Source organism: Chionomys nivalis, chromosome 1 (assembly GCF_950005125.1).
Source record: "Chionomys nivalis chromosome 1, mChiNiv1.1, whole genome shotgun sequence".
NCBI classification, from domain to species: domain Eukaryota; kingdom Metazoa; phylum Chordata; class Mammalia; order Rodentia; family Cricetidae; genus Chionomys; species Chionomys nivalis.
Genome location: NC_080086.1, coordinates 66,538,775 through 66,554,235, shown reverse-complemented (window position 1 = coordinate 66,554,235; position 15,461 = coordinate 66,538,775).

The following is a 15,461-nucleotide window of genomic DNA, read 5'->3' as shown; positions in this document are numbered from 1 at the left end:
ACTGTTTATTATTTTTATTGTATGTGTGTGAGTTGTCAGGTCCAAAGGAAACTCCATTTCTCCAAATTCCAGAAGGGACAAACGGCTATCTGAAGTGCCTATTAGCATACCAAAGTGCATGCTGGCCTTCAGGGTCCCTCAGTATCATAAGTACCTGTTACGCATTTCAGAGTCCATGCATCCTCCTGGCCTTGTCCACCTCCACCCCCTCCCTAAACTCCTTCCAGCTCATGGGCTTCCTTCCCTCAACTACTCATTCTCCTTGGAACCCTACTATTTTGCCCCCCTTCTCGTTCTCCCTCTCTCTCTCCTCCTCCTCTCTCTGCTTTCAGTTTCTTTTTCTCTTCTTCTTCTTCTTCTTCTTCTTCTTCTTCTTCTTCTTCTTCTTCTTCTTCTTCTTCTTCTTCTCCTTCTCCTTCTCCTTCTCCTTCTCCTTCTCCTTCTCCCTCCTCCTCCTCCTCCTCCTCCTCCTCCTCCTCCTCCTCCTCCTCCTCCTCCTCCTCCTTTCCCCGCACAGCCTGCTCCATCTGCCGCCTTCTTCTTCTTCTTTTTTCTTTTTTCTTTTTTTTTTTTTTTCGGGACAGGGTTTCTCTGGTTTTGGAGCCTGTCCTGGAACTAACTCTTGTAGACCAGGCTGGTCTCGAACTCACAGAGATTCACCTGCCTCTGCCTCCCAAGTGCTAGGATTAAAGGCGTGCGCCACCACCGCCTGGCTTTCTTCTTCTTCTTCTTCTTCTTCTTCTTCTTCTTCTTCTTCTTCTTCTTCTTCTTCTTCTTCTTCTTCTTCTTCTTCCTCTTCCTCTTCCTCTTCCTCTTCTTCTCTCTCTCTCTCTCTCTCTCTTTCTCTCTCTCTCTCCTCATGTACATAAACACCTTCCCCTTAACCATACTTTGGGGGTGGTCATGTCAGTTTATATGTGAGTGTTTTTCCTACATGTATGTATGTATGTGCACCATGTGCATGCCTAGTGCTTGTGAAGGCCAGACGAGGGTGCTAGATTCCCTGGAACTAAAGTTCCATGGTTGTGAGCCATCATTGTGGGAATTGGGCCTAGGTCCTCTGCAAGAATAGCAAGTACACTTAACTGCTGAGCCATCTCTCTCCAGTTCCATAGCACTGGACATTCCAGCACAAGTTTTGGGGCCTCCCAGCATCAGTCACTTACTGTTCTTAAACACTAAAGATTCCTTTCAGGCTTAATAGAGAAGCATTAATGGATTTCAGAAATGTTCTGTAGCCAGATTTGAAAGGGAGGAATCTCTGAACTCAGCAGTTTGGTTCAAGATACGATATCAAGTTACAGCTAGCGTTACTTTGTGCCTGATTGGCAGCTGATCTGATTGTACTGCCCTACCTTAGCACTACCATGAATTAGGAGTTTAGCTGCTTAGTGAAGTTACAAGGCAGGTTATAAGTATATGACTCTAATTGCCTTAAGCCAGGGATGGAAGAAGTTGTGGAGGAGCATGACCAGTCTCCCCTGTAGCTGCAAACACAGCACTTATGCAGGAATTTCCATGTGTTCACCATCTGACTGCTTCCATAATAACCTGTCCTCTTGGGTTTCTACAGAGGCTTTGTTACATTGTTGTGATTAACTAAGTCGTTATTTGCTGAAGATCAACTTGACCTTACACATTTGCCTGCTCCCCTAGGATTGGCTGAAAGTCCTAACTGTTTCCCCTTGAGCAGCCCCATCCTGAAGCTCCATGGGGCTGCCAGCCCTCAGTTAGCTGATAAGTATACCCAAAGACACAGCTCAGATTCTAGGAAAGTGAGCAGTGATTAGAGCAGAGAAATACTTGACAATATCCTACAGCACCTTGAATCTCCAGCAGGAAACAGGGACAGCCTTGTGAAGGTCAGATAACTGGGAAAGTTGACAGGTTGTCCTAATTTCTTCCTGCCCAACTTTCCTTCTTACAGTCTGATAAAGATCACTAGGGAACTTTTTTTTTTTTTTTTAAATCCCCTGAGTTTCCTAATTTAGACTGGCTTGTCAGAGATCCCAGGCAGTTTGCTAGTGGAGGAAAGTACAGAGTGAAGCGTATAATTTTAGGGCACCGAAGTCAGGGTGAGACAGTGAAAAGTTACTCACACATGAGAAAAGATTCTGAGGACTCTCCATATTCTAAACATGGTCGTTGCCTTAGGCAACAACATGTGGGTTGAGCCCAAAGCAACAGGGGTGATGTCAATGTGGCTGGGGACTCATGGACCAGGCAGAGCAGCAGGTGACATCACCACCCAGAGGACCCAGTGAGGTCACACTCCAGGGAGGCCTCTTCATAGACCCAGCCCTGCTAAAGTAGCAAACACAGAAAGAATGACTAGTGTTCCCTTCAGGGTTCAGTCTGTGTTCTTTCCAGTGCCTCCTGCCTGCACAGACCCTCCCAACATGTGGGAAGAGCCAGAAGGAAGGAAGGGTGTTGATAACCCAGGAAGTTTAGGCCTTGTTGGGGGGGGGTCATATGTCTTCCCTAGGAACTCTTCTACTAGTGCTAGGTGTGGTGTCACACTCACTAGACCAAAGGATAGAAACTGCTCAGGCAGGACAGGGACCCAAACCAGCAGTACTCAGATTGTCTTTGCTGGAGGCCAGGGTGTCAGCAGCAGCAGAGAGCTCTTGTTCCTCTAAATGAGCCCCTCGGCCTGGAGGCTGCATGTGACTAAGTGACTGACACTGGGGGAGGCCCCTGGAACCCTGAAATGGACACTGAATTTACCAGCAATACCCCCTCCCCCAGGCTACCCTTAGTGTCTCAGGGGTGCCCTGCTGTGATGAGACACCATGACCAAAGCAATTTCGAGACGAAAGGATTTGTTTGACTTCTGCTTTCACATTGCTGTTCATCATTGAAGGAAATCAGGACAGGAACTCAAACAGGGTGGGAACCTGGAGGCATGGGCCGATGCAGAAGCCATGAAGGAGTGTAGTTTACTTACTACCTTGTTCTGCACAGATTGCTCAACCTGTTTTTGTATAGCACCCAGGACCACTAGCCAAGGAGTGGTAGCATCCACAATGGGCTAGGGGCTGGGCACTCCTTCACCAATCACTAAGAAAATGTCCTACAGGCTTGCTTGCCTGTAGCCCAATCTTATGGAGGCACATTCTCAATTGAGGGTTCATGCTCTCGGATGACTTTAGCTTGTGCCAAGTCATTTACACCAGTAAATTGATTGTACACTATTCCCCGAGACCCCTTCTACTATACTGTAGCCCTAGATGTGCTTTCGTCTCCTCTCTTCCTACTCCCTCCCCTTTTAACTGCCCACCTATAAAACTATAGCAAGCATCTCTCTAAATCCCATCCTCTATGGTCTGTGAATTTCATTATTTGAATTCTTAAGACAAGAACCTGAAAGTACTGGCTCAGGGTGGTTTGGGTAGCTTCTGAGTTTCTGAAATACCAAGAAAGGCTCCATTATTCTCTAAGATATTCCAGTATTCCCATATCAATATGCCTATAACCCCAGCCCTGGAAGTAGAGATAAAAAAATTGGTTGTTAGCCGGGCGGTGGTGGCGCACGTCTTTAATCCCAGCACTCGGGAGGCAGAGGCAGGCGGATCTCTGTGAGTTCGAGACCAGCCTGGTCTACAAGAGCTAGTTCCAGGACCGGCTCCAAAACCACAGAGAAACCCTGTCTCGAAAAACCAAAAAAAAAAAAAAAAAAAAAAAAAGTTGTCTCTCTTTGGGCACATAACACCATCCAGCTCAGTCTGTCTGGCGCTGGGGGCAAATCCTCAGGGCAAGTAGGCAGGCGAGACCTCCTTTGTCTCACTGGCCCGCCTGCACCAACCAAGGTAGGCGCTTTGTTTACGAACTACCCAACCTGCACGGAGATCTGATCTCGGCACCAGGAGAGACAGCAGTGCGGTGAGTTTGTGACCAGCGGCAGCGGAAGCAGCCCTGGAAAGGGAACTCTGAAGTTCCTCATCCCCCTCCCTATACTCCCTGGGCTCCCTGCAGGGGCTCTATACCCCGCATACTGCCTCTCTCTTCTTGTCCCACCCAGCTTGCATCCAGAACCCTTCTTCCTTCTGCCCCCTTTCCTCTTTGGGCACATAACACCATCCAGCTCAGTCTGTCTGGCGCTGGGGGCAAATCCTCAAGGCAAGTAGGCAGGCGAGACTTCCTTTGTTTCACTGGCCTGCCTGCAACAAGCAAGGAGAGACATCACTAGAACACCAGGAGAGCTAGCACTGCAGAGAGCCATCACTGGGAAGGTACATCAGTAGGCAAGGAGACCTGATCCGGTAAAAGAACATCCAGAGGGGAGCATTCGGAGAAAGAGATGGGCAGGCGCCAATGCAAGAATTCACCTAACAATCTGAAAAACTATATGAAACCACCAGAACCCAGCGACCTCCCAACAGGTGGACATGAACACCTTAATCATGAAGAAGTAGATAAAATTGACTTTATGAAAGTGATTGACGCCCTTAAACAACATGTAAAAAATGCCCTTATAGAAATGGATGAGAAGTATAACAGAAAGTTTGAAGAATTGAGTAAATCAGTGAATGATACCCTAGGAAACCAAGGAAAAACAATCAAACAGATAATGGAAACAGTTCAAGACTTAAAAACTGAAATGGAGGCAAAGAAGAAAACACAAACAGAAGGCCAGCTGGACAGGGAAAATCTAGGTAAACGAATAGAGACTACAGAAGCAAGCATAACCAACAGAATACAAGAGATAGAAGAAAGAATCTCAGATTCTGAAGATACCATAGAGAAAATAAACACGCTGATCAAAGAAAACAGCAAGGCCAACAAATTCTCATCACAAAACATTCAGGAAATATGGGACACAATAAAAAGACCAAACCTAAGAATAATAGGAATAGAAGAAGGAGAAGAAGCGCAGCTCAACGGTCCAGAAAATATATTTAATAAAATTATAGAAGAAAACTTTCCCAACCTAAAGAAAGATATACCTATGAAGGTTCAAGAAGCATACAGAACACCGAATAGGCTGGATCAAAAAAAAACATCCTCTCGCCATATAATAATCAAAACACAAAGCATACAGAATAAAGAAAGAATACTAAGAGCAGCAAAGGAAAAAGGCCAAGTTACTTATAAAGGTAAACCTATCAGACTTACACCTGACTTCTCTATGGAAACCATGAAAGCCAGAAGGTCCTGGATAGATGTACTGCAGAAACTAAGAGACCATGGATGCAAGCCCAGACTACTATACCCAGCCAAGCTTTCGTTCACTATAAATGGAGAAAACAAAATTTTCCAGGATAAAAACAAATTTAAACAATACGTAGCCACAAATCCAGCCTTACAGAAAGTAATAGAAGGAAAATCACTAACCAAGGAGTCCAACAATGACCACAATATCTCAGACAACTAGAGACCCTTCACCAGCGCAACACAAAGAAGGGGAACACACAAAATTTACAACTTAAAAAATGACCGGAGTTAACAACCACTGGTCATTAATATCACTTAATGTCAATGGACTCAACTCTCCTATAAAAAGGCACAGACTAAGAGATTGGATACGAAAACAGGATCCAACATTCTGCTGTTTACAAGAAACACACCTCAACCACAAAGACAGGCACTTACTCAGAGTAAAGGGTTGGGATAAGGCTTATCAAGTAAATGGACCTAAGAAACAAGCAGGGGTGGCCATACTAATTTCTAACAAAGTTGACTTCAAACTTAAATCAATCAGGAGAGATGGAGAGGGACATTTTCTACTCATAACAGGAACAATTCATCAGGATGAAGTCTCAATCCTGAATATCTATGCCCCTAATATAAAAGCACCCACGTACGTAAAAGAAACATTGTTAAAACTCAAGGCAGCCATCAAACCGCACACATTAATAGTAGGAGACTTTAATACTCCTCTCTCACCAATGGACAGGTCAAGTAGACAGAAACCTAACAGAGAAATAAGAGAATTAATGGAGGTAATGAATCAAATGGACTTAACAGACATCTATAGAATATTCCACCCAAATAGGAAAGAATATACCTTCTTCTCTGCAGCTCATGGAACCTTCTCAAAAATCGACCACATACTCAGTAACAAAGCAAACATCCACAGTTACAAAAAAATATTAATAACCACCTGTATCTTATCAGATCACCATGGATTAAAGCTAGAATTCAGCAACAATGCTACCCCCAGAAAGCCTACAAACTCATGGAAACTGAATAGTCAACTACTGAACCATACCTGGATTAAGGAAGAAATAAAGAAAGAAATTAAACTCTTCCTTGAAGACAATGAAAATAAAGAAACAACATACTCAGACCTATGGGACACTATGAAAGCAGTTCTGAGAGGAAAGTTCATAGCACTAACTGCCCACTTAAAGAAAACAGAGAAAGCACACATTGGAGACTTAACAGCCCACCTGAAAGCTCTAGAAAAAAAAGAAGCAGACTCACCTAGAAGGGGTAGAAGACTGGAAATAATCAAACTGAGGGCTGAAATCAACAAAATAGAAACACAGAAAACAATTGAAAGAATCAATGAATCAAAAAGCTGGTTCCTGGAGAAAATCAACAAGATTGATAAACCCCTATCCAAACTAATCAAACGGCAGAGAGAGAATTTGCAAATTAATAAGATCAGAAATGAAAAGGGAGACATAACCACAGACACAGAGGAAATTCAGAGAATCATTAGATCTTACTACAAAAGCCTGTATGCCACAAAACTGGAAAATGTAAAAGAAATGGACGCTTTTTTAGATAAATACCATTTACCAAAGTTAAACCAGGACCAGGTGAACAACCTAAATAGACCTGTTAGTCGTGAAGAATTAGAAGCTGTTATCAAAAACCTCCCTTCCAAAAAAAGTCCAGGACCAGATGGTTTCAATGCGGAATTCTACCAGAACTTCCAAGAAGACCTAATACCTATTCTCCTTAATGTATTTCACAATATAGAAACAGAAGAGTCATTGCCAAATTCCTTTTATGAAGCTACAGTAACTCTGATACCAAAACCACACAAAGACCCAACCAAGAAAGAGAATTACAGGCCAATCTCACTCATGAACATCGACGCAAAAATCCTCAACAAAATTCTGGCAAACCGAATCCAAGACCACATTAGAAAAATTATCCATTATGATCAAGTAGGCTTCATACCAGAGATGCAGGGCTGGTTTAACATACGCAAATCTATCAATGTAATCCATCATATAAATAAACTGAAAGAAAAAAACCATATGATCGTTTCATTAGATGCTGAAAAAGCATTTGACAAAATTCAACATCCCTTTATGATAAAAGTCTTGGAGAGATTAGGGATACAAGGGTCATACCTAAATATAATTAAAGCTATATACAGCAAGCCGACAGCTAATATCAAATTAAATGGAGAGAAACTTAAAGCCATTCTACTAAAATCGGGAACACGCCAAGGCTGTCCACTCTCTCCATACCTCTTCAATATAGTTCTCGAAGTTTTAGCAATAGCAATAAGACAACATAAGGGGATAAAGGGGATTCAAATTGGAAAGGAAGAAGTTAAACTTGCATTATTTGCAGATGATATGATAGTGTACATGAGCGACCCCAAAAACTCATCCAAAGAACTCCTACAGCTGATAAACGCCTTTAGTAATGTGGCAGGATACAAGATCAACTCCAAAAAATCAGTCGCCCTCTTATACACAAAGGATCTGGAAGCAGAGAGAGAAATAAGAGAATCATCACCTTTCACGATAGCCACAAACAGCATAAAATATCTTGGGGTAACTCTAACCAAGGAAGTGAAAGATCTATTTGACAAAAACTTTAAGGCATTGAAGAACGAAATTGAAGAGGATACCAGAAAATGGAAGGATCTCCCTTGCTCTTGGATTGGGAGAATCAACATAGTAAAAATGGCAATTCTACCAAGGGCAATTTATAGATTCAATGCAATCCCCATTAAAATCCCATCAAAATTCTTCACAGATCTTGAAAGGACAATAATCAGCTTTATATGGAGAAACAAAAAACCCAGGATAGCCAAAACAATCTTATACAATAAAGGAACTTCTGGAGGCATTACCATCCCTGACTTCAAACTCTATTACAGAGCTACAGTAATGAAAACAGCGTGGTACTGGCATAAAAACAGAGAAGTCGACCAATGGAATCGTATAGAAGACCCGGACTTTAACCTACAAACCTATGAACAACTGATTTTTGATAAAGGAGCTAAAAGTATACAATGGAAGAAAGAAAGCATCTTCAACAAATGGTGCTGGCACAATTGGATGTCAACCTGTAGAAGAATGAAAATAGACCCATATCTATCACCATGCACAAAACTCAAGTCCAAATGGATCAAAGACCTCAATATCAATCTGAACACACTGAACCTGATAGAAGAGAAAATGGGAAGTACCCTACAACATATGGGCACTGGAGATCGCTTCCTATGTATAACCCCAGCAGCACAGACATTAAGGGCAACATTGAATAAATGGGACCTCCTGAAACTGAGAAGCTTCTGTAAAGCAAAGGACACTGTCATTAAGACAAAAAGGCAGCCTACTGACTGGGAGAAGATCTTCACCAACCCCGCAACAGACAAAGGTCTGATCTCCAAAATATATAAAGAACTCAAGAAACTACACTTTAAAAGGATAATTAACCCAATTAAAAAATGGGGCACTGAACTGAACAGAGAATTCTCAACAGAAGAAGTTCAAATGGCCAAAAGATACTTAAGGTCATGCTCAACCTCCTTAGCGATCAGAGAAATGCAAATCAAAACAACTTTGAGATATCATCTTACACCTGTCAGAATGGCTAAAATCAAAAACACCAAGGATAGCCTTTGCTGGAGAGGTTGTGGAGAAAGGGGTACCCTCATCCATTGCTGGTGGGACTGCAAACTTGTGCAACCACTTTGGAAATCAGTGTGGCGGTTTCTCAGAAAAATTGGGATCAACCTACCCCTGGACCCAGCAATACCACTCTTGGGAATATACCCAAGAGATGCCCTATCATATGACAAAAGCATTTGTCCAACTATGTTCATAGCAGCATTATTTGTAATAGCCAGAACCTGGAAGCAACCTAGATGCCCTTCAATGGAAGAATGGATGAAGAAAGTGTGGAATATATACACATTAGAGTACTACTCTGTGGTAAAAAACAATGACTTCTCGAATTTTGCATGCAAATGGATGGAAATAGAAAATACGATCCTTAGTGAGGTAACCCAGACCCAAAAAGAAGAACATGGGATGTACTCACTCATAATTGGTTTCTAGCCATGGATAGGGGCCACTGAGTCTATAATTTGTGATCCTAAAGAAGCTAAACAAGAGGGTAAACCCAAGGAAAAACATATAGATATCCTCCCAGCTATGGGAAATAGACATGACTGATGGGCAAAAAATTGGAATCTTGGGGGTGGGGTGGGATGGGGATGAGGGGTGATGGGGAGAGAAAAGTGTGAAGGAGAGGATGAGGGGAACTGGGGGAATCGGGGTGATTGGGGATAAAGGAAGGTTGGATAGGGGAGCAGGGAAACTCATACCTTAGGTAAGGGAGCCACCTAAGGGGTGGCAAGAGACTTGAACTTGGAATGGCTACCAGATGCCCAGGGCAATGTCCCCAGTTAGTTCATTGGGGCACCTGAGGATAGGGAACCTGAAATGAACCTATCCTATAATCATACTGATGAATATCTTGCATATCGCCATAGAACCTTCATCTAGTGATGGATGGAGATAGAGCCAGAGACCCACACTGGAGCACCGGACTGAGCTCCCAAGGTTATAATGAGGAGCAGAAGGAGAGAGAACATGAACAAGGAAGTCAGGACCATGAGGGGTGCACCCAACCACTGAGACAGTGGGGCCGATCTATTGGGAGCTCACCAAGGTCAGCTGGACTGCTACTGAAAAAACATGGGATAAAACCGGACTCTCGGAATGTGGCGGACAATGAGAGCTGACGAGAGGCCAAGGAGAATGGCACAGGAACTTTCAACTGGCGATAGATCGAGAGAGAGACAGAGACCCAAATTGGAGCAACGGTCTGAGCTCTTAAGGTCCAAATGAGGAGCAGAAGGAGGGAGAACATGAGCAAGGAAATCAGGACCACGAGGCGTGCACCCACCCACTGTGACAGTGGAACTGATCTATTGGGAGCTCTTCAAGGCCAGCTGGACTGGGACTGAATAAGCATGGGTTGAAACTGGACTCTCTGAACATGGCGGACAATGAAGGCTGATGAGAAGCCAAGGACAATGGCACTAGGTTTCGATCCTAATACATGAACTGGCTTTGTGGGAGCTTAGCCTGTTTTGATGCTCACCTTCCTGGGCCTGGATGGAAGTGGGAGGACCTTGGTCTTCCTGTAGGGCAGGGAATTTGGACTGCTCTTCAGTATCGAGAGGGAGGGGGAATGGACTGGGGGGAGGAGAAGAGGAGTGGGGATGGGGGAGGGGAGTGGGGGGAGGGGGCAATGTGTGGGAGGAGGGGAGGGAAATGGGAAACGGGGAGCAGTTGGAAATTTTAATTAAAAAAGAATAAAAAAAAAGAAAAAAAAATAAAAGAATAATACAGCAAGAAAAAAAAAAGTTGTTAAAGTCAGTCTTGATTATACATTGAGTCTGAGGCAAGCCAGGGCTACATCTGACCTTGTATGAAATAAATGTCAGCTGGGCAGTGGTGGCACATGTTTTTAATCCCAGCACTCAGGAAGCAGAGGCAGGCAGATCTCTGGGAGTTCAAGGCCAGCCTGGTCTACAAGAGCTAGTTTCAGGACAGGCTTCAAAGCTACAGAGAAACCCTGTCTTGAAAAACCGAAAAGAAAAGAAAAAAACAATAAAAAATAAAAGAATAAAAAAATAAATATCAACAGGGGCCGGACAGATGTCTCAGTTAAGATAATGTACTGCTCTTTGAGAGGACCCACGTTCAGTTCCCGGAACCTGGGGTGCTGTCTCACAACTGCCTATAATTCCCTCTCCAGGGCCAAGAATGGAATTGAGACCAAGATGAAGAAAAGGTAGGGTGTGGCTTGTTGGTTTGTATTTCAAATTTCTGTGTCACTTAAAATCCCTTTGCTAAAGTGGTAGAGCCAAGCAGGTGAATAGTAATATTAAGATTTTTTTTTTCTGCCAGGCAATGGTGAGGCATGCCTTTAATCCCAACAGTCAGGAGGCAGAGGTAGGTGGATCACTGTGAGTTTGAGGCCAGCCTGGTCTACAAGAGCTAGTTCCAGTAACAGGCTCCAAACCTACAGAAAAATCCTGTCTCAAAATAACCAAAACCAACCAACCAAACAAACAGATTATTTTTCTTAAGTACTTTGCATCTACCAAACAGTTTACCAATATAAGATGGACACCATCATCAACTTCATAAAATGGGAAAGGAAACTCTATAGAGACGAACAATTACCAAATCACAGGACTAGAGCCATGATGGACACCTAAGAGGTAAGCCTTGGAAATAACCTGTGAAAGGTTGTCTAATGCCTCTGGGAATATCTGTGAAGGATTGTCTTATTAGGTTGACTAATGTGGGAAGACCCATTAACTGTGGGTGGGACCATCATCCTGGACTGTACAAAATGGGAGAGGGCAAACCAAGTCCTAGCAAGCAAGTGACAGTTTTGACAGTTTATTGCTCTCTTCTAACTGTGGGTGTCATGTGACCAGCCACTCTCAAATCCTATTGCTTGACTCCCCCTCCACATCCCACACTGTCTGCTGGGATGGTCTGTAGCCTGGAACTGGGAGCTGGGACAAACCCTTTCTCCCTGATGCTGCTTTTGTCAGTATATTTTGCCACAGTAACTGACAGGGAAACAAGACAGGGACCTAGTAGAACTGACAAAATCTAAACTGCTTGACATCAGTCTGTGCTCTTAGGCCCTCTGCAGTAAAGGACAGAGCTGACCTAAGGGTGGCAACAGCAAAAATGTCCCATGGGAGCTTCCGGGTAGACACAGGAGGCTGAGCCAAGAGGGAAAATTAGATCATAGGAAAAGAAACGCAGAGGGAAGGGTGACCCTGGAGAGGAGACTTACAGAATGAAGAGAGAATGAACGGCAACAAAACAATGTCAAGAACAGAGGCCGAAGCTGCAGAGATGGGACAGTGGTTTCAAACATACACTGCTCTTGCAGAGGACCTGAGTTGGTGCCCAGCACCCACATTGGATGGCTCACAACTGACTGTGACTACAACTTCCAGGAATGAAGACTGGAAGCATGCCTTTGGATGGGCACTTGGAAAATTTAAGATCATCTTTGTCAAGTAGTTTCATGGGAGTGATCTTCCTCCTGAGTATTGAACACTGATGGAGGAAGGTCATTGGCTAATAAAGAAACTGCCTTGGCCCATCTGATAGGGCAGAATTTAGATAGGCGGAGTAAACAGAACAGAATGCTGGGAGGAAGAGGAAGTGAGCTCAGATGCAGGGCAGCTCTTCTCATTGCCAGATGCAATGAAGCAAGCCGCCAGGTCAAACATGCTGAATCTTTCCCGGTAAGACTGATGCTACACAGTTTATTAGAGATGGGTTGATCGGGATATGAAAATTAGCCAGTAAGGGCTAGAGCTAATGGGCCAAGCAGTGTTTAAAAGAATACAGTTTGTGTGTTGTTATTTTGGGGCATAAGCTAGCCAGGCGACCAAGAGCTGGGGCGGCAGGAACACAGCCCGCAGCTCCCACTACAGAACACAATACCTTGGTGTGCTAAATGCACTTTACCACTGAGTTTCATAACTCAGTGATTCTAATTTCATAACTCAGTATTTCTAATTCTTAAAACTACCCAAGCTGTTGACGTGGGTTTTTGAGAATGATGGCACTTTTCTCAATTCAGATGTGCAAGACTTGAGGATGTTAGACACTCACTGCTCACTGTGAGATCTCAGAGAAACCAGGCACAAATGACTAACTGAGGTATCTATTTAACATATCAAACACTGGCCACCAGTCTCTCTGGGCATCACAAGTACCTGTTGCAGAGTCCTGGCTCCTCTCAGCACTTCTCACCACCACCCCCACTTTAAACCACTTCAAAGTCCCTGAGCTTTGTTTCCCTCCTCCCACTTTCTGATCCATATATAACAGCCATTTGGGGTATGCATGCTCTTGGTTCTCCTGTTGGTCCTTGGCTCCTCTCTGTCCATTTTCCCTCTTTCTTCCTCCTTCTCTCTTCTCTTCCTCTCTCAATCTCTCCCTTCTCCTGTCATGGCCATGTTCAGTCTGAACTGTTCAGATACCTCTAGCTGTTCTCTGCCTTGTACCTACAATAAAAACCTTCTCAACTGACCAAAGAACAGCTATGTCCTCATTTTTATTCAGTCACCAGAAGTGAACCTGAGACAGTGACTCCCCAGCTCATGGTTTTAAGCGGCTGAAGACTGAAGACATGACATGGGGTTAAGCGCAGTGAGTGCAAAGCCTTATTAAGGAGCATGAAGGGAAACATGGAACCCGCAACCGTGGGAAGGGGTCCAAGAGGGGGAAAGCCCCTGAGCTGCTTTCCAAGGGTTTTTACAAGACGTATGAGAGATTCAGTTGATTTTGGTAGAGACTGGTTAATTCTCTGGGCTTATCATAAGTCTAACCAATGGAGGGCCCAAGGCTCTGTGCGTGTGCTCCTGACCCAGCCAGTGAGATGATCATAGGCCCCTCAACCAGTATGAGAGGTAGTCACACTTTGAAGCCCCCTCTGCCCTTCTCTGACATTTTGTTCGTTTTGGTTTTCTGCTGACCATCTGTCTTGGTGGGTGTTTTACTCATCTGGCAGCTGCTGCTGGTCTTAGCTTTCGATGGAGTAATTAGACTAACCTCTCTTTGTGTCAAGTTTATATAACTAGTTTGTAGTTTACCAAGGAGCTAACTCCTGTCACAGCTACTAAACTGCAATCTTTTCTTGGTTGCTTCCTCTTCTGCTCTTAATCCATGGTGAAGTCTGGGTGGTTTCTTTTCAGGAAGAGGGGGAAGTGTTTTGTTAGAAATCATTATTACTTATCATTTAGTTATTGAATTTAGATACACCATAAATAAGAATATGGAAAAAGGCAGCGGTTCCTCATCTTTGGGGGAACGAACTGGCGTGCTGACACTGGTTCTGCCCCTGGAGCTCTGTTCTTCCTCTTCTCTGGTCAACTTGACAATCTCATGCCCACTGCAAACCCTTTTATTTTTCATCTCCAGTGTTCCCAATAACATCCTTCTAACTCCAACATTCCTTTTAATACTAATATCTGTTCATATTGCTCAGTATAGATTTTAATCCTATTTTACATAAGAGAATATTGCAGCCATGATTTAACCAGTCTAGTCTCCTGATCAGTGGAGGGCCATGATGGCATAGACATTGGGAGAAGGACAGAGTTAAAGTGCAGATTCCGTAGAGATTGGACAGAGGTAAAGGTGGACAGATGAGAACCAGAGTAAGGGCCCTAAAAATTTTCTATTCCTGTAGGTAGATGTTCATGGCTTTCCCCTAGTGTTGGGAGTATACATGGCTAATGAGGTGAGAAGTCTGGTCATGAATATACTGAGTATCCAGCAGGAGCAACCCAGCCAAGGCAGAAGGGATTCATGCAGTTTTTATTTTGGTTTGTTTTTTGAACTTGACATAAACTAGAGAGACATCTGGGAAGAGGGAACCTGAATAAGAAACTGCCTTAATCAACTGCCCATAGGCAAGCATGTGATTCATTTTCATGATTAATGACTGATGGATGGGAGCTCACAACCACCTGAAACTCCAGTTCCAGGGGGTCTGACACTCTTTCAGCCTCTCCAGATACCCCACACATGTGATACACACACACACACACACACACACACACACACACCCCTAACCTACACAGAAAGATAAAATAAATCTTAAAAATAAGTGAATTAAGAAAATTATTTTAAGTTTCTAGATGTGTCTGATATCATTGCCTATTGGATCAGTGGGAACTTTAAAACAAAACACAAATTCTCTCCAAGTTATGTTTCTCTTCACCACACTAAAGGAGCAGACAACAACATCTCAGAAGATGGGGTAGAAAAGCAGTGGAGGGTGGAGGGGTGCTGCGAAGTGCTGTCTTCTGGAAGCGACACGGCCACTGACTGAACTCTGAACCTGCACAAGATCAAGCCAGCAATACAGGTCAGCACTGCAATAGGCAGCACTGACTGGACACTGCAGGTCGTTAGCAAAGAAAAGGGAGAGGATGTGGAAGGTTGAAGGGATGTGCTGGGGTGCCTGGGAGCAAAGAGGTAGCTGGGAGAGCATATGATCAAGGCACAGTGTTTATATATATATATATATTATATATATATATATATTTATTCTTGTCAAGAATAAATTTGACAAGAATAAATATATAATACTCTATTAAAAACACAGTGTAGAGGCACATACTTGTCATCCTATCACTCAGGAGGCAGAAGCAGGGGGTTCACTATGAATTTGATGTCAGCTTGGGCTATTGAGAAAAATTC